Raw genomic sequence first — 2,500 nt, 5'->3', positions numbered from 1 at the left:
TCTCTTGGACAGTCATATCTCATGGTCACGAGTACCCTCACAGAGCCTCGTGTCGATCCAACCCCGTTTGGACACCTTGCCCCCACCAAAGGCCTTACGGACCAACCGGGCCCACCAAGCGGGCCCGTCCCGACCCGAAAACCAAAATTTTTTTTTTGGGAAACTCATATTTCAATGTCCCGATGCCCCACGCCAAATTTCATGTCAATCCGACCTCGTTTGGTAGGGTTTTCAAAAATTATGATTCCTTAAAAATTTAATATCTGTTCCTGTCACTATGCTAATTGTTCAGAATGCATATATAGGGAAGGGGTGGGTGTTGAGCGCCCATGCCTGGGCAAAGTTGGCTACCAAGCTAAAATATGGAGGTTCAACGTACGAGAAACCAAAGCCCCTCCCCCATGTTGCATACGAAGCTTGCCCAACGACTTGGTTTCTTGCACAACGACCCGAGTATACTGCCCCAAAGTTGCACGCCCATGGCCAGGCCAAGGCATGCCAAGGCGCCCATGGGCAAAGCCAAAAGGCATGCCTAGGCACGGCCAAAGCAAGCCAAAGGCACGGCCAAGGCAAGCCAAAGGCATGCCAAGGCAAGCCAAAGGCACGTCTAGGGCATGCCAAGGCACGCCCATGGTCAGGCCAAGGCTTGCCAAGGCACGCCCATGGCCAGCCCAAGGCATGCCAAGGCGCCCATGGGCAAGCCAAAGGCATGCCAAGGCACGCCCATGGGCAAGCCAACGGCATGCCAAGGCGCCCATGGCCAGGCCAAGGCACGTCCAAGGCATGCCAAAGCTCGGCCAAGGCAAGCCAAAGGCATGCCTAGGCACGCCCATGGCCAGGCCAAGGCATGCCAAGGCGCCCATGGGCAAGCAAAAGGCACGGCCAAGGCATGCCAATGCGCCCATGGGCAAGCCAAAGGCATGCCTAGGCACGGCCAAGGCAAGCCAAAGGCATGCCAAGGCAAGCCAAAGGCACGTCTTGGGCATGCAAGGCTCGGCCAAGGCATGCCCTGGCACGCACATGGCCAGGCCAAGGCAAGCCAAAGGCAGGCCAAAGGCACGTTCAAGGCATACCAAGGCGCCCATGGGCAAGCCAAAGGCATGCCAAGGCACGCCCATGGCCAGGCCAAGGCATGCCAAGGCGCCCATGGGCAAGCCAAAGGCACGTCTTGGGCATGCAAGGCTCGGCCTAGGCACGGCCAAGGCAAGCCAAAGGCAAGCCTAAGGCATGCCAAGGCGCCCATGGGCAAGCCTAAGGCATCCCAAGGCAAGCCAAAGGCACGTCCAAGGCATGCCAAGGCGCCCATGGGCAAGCCAAAGGCATGCCAAGGCACGCCCATGGCCAGGCCAAGACATGCCAAGGCGCCCATGGGCAAGCCAAAGGCATGCCAAGGCACGCCCGTGGGCAAGCCAAAGGCATGCCCATGGCCAGGCCAAGGCAAGCCAAAGGCATGCCAAGGCGCCCATGGGCAAGCCAAAGGCATGCAAAACTCGGCCAAGGCATGCAAAACTCGGCCAAGGCACGGCCAAGGCATGCAAAACTCGGCCAAGGCACGGCCAAAGGCATGCCAAGGCATGCAAAACTCGGCCAAGGCTAGCATATGGGTGCCTTCAAAAATTATGATTCCTCAAAAATTTAATGTCTGTTCCTGTCACTTTGCTAAATGTTCAGAATGTATATATAGGGGGGAGTGGGTTGAGAGCAAGCATGCCTTAGGGAAGGTTGCCCCCTTGTCATGGCTGTGGGCTGCCATGACATGCTTGCTCGTCCGTTCTAGGCATGATTTAAGGTCGATGGTGGGTTTACGAAATTTTGTGGTGCAACGACACGTCCCTTTTATCCAAACGAAGCGTGGCTGGGGTGCTGGGTTGCTTTACTCGTCCAAGGCTTGATTCTTGGCTTTCCTGGTTTGGTTTCGAGAAGCGGCTGCCGAGGTGTATTTGAGGCGATGGCTAGGATGTTGGATTCCTGATTGATGGATCCCCAACTGATTTGTCCGGGGGGCCTCTTGTACGTTGACCGCCTTGCCCGGAATGGCTAGTTCCCCCGGGGGGGGTCGTCATACGGTAGTCGTGGGAAGTCTGGTCGAGAGCTGGAAGATTAGTGGGCGCCTGTCGGTTGAGGGCACCTCCCAGGCCCAAGAATAGCATTATTCAGGTTGAGGTCACCTCCCTGATGAAAACAATGCTTTGGCCTGTCCTAGTCATGGTTATTGTGGATCGTTGCCTGCTGTTTTTTTACAGCGTTGTTGTTGCCACAAGTGGGATAATTTCGTTTCGTTCGATCTTGATGAATGTCTAGAACGGCTTGGGTGGGGGGCGGGGGGGTTGGGGGGTATTCGCATCGCCCGGTGCTTTCTGGGGATTGCCATGGCTTTTGGCTGTTCACAATGCCTTTGTGCCTTGTGGGTTGTCACTAGTTGAGCGGTTCTTGGGAATGTCCATCGTAAAGGTGCATGAGTTGTGTTTGGTTTGTTACGGGTGGTTGGCTCTTTGCTTGT

The sequence above is a fragment of the Bidens hawaiensis genome, unplaced genomic scaffold (assembly GCF_021521415.1).
Source record: "Bidens hawaiensis isolate Kalapana, Puna unplaced genomic scaffold, B.hawaiensis_p1.1 tig00087022_1, whole genome shotgun sequence".
Classification (NCBI taxonomy): Eukaryota; Viridiplantae; Streptophyta; class Magnoliopsida; order Asterales; family Asteraceae; genus Bidens; species Bidens hawaiensis.
Note: the sequence above shows the minus strand (reverse complement) of the source record.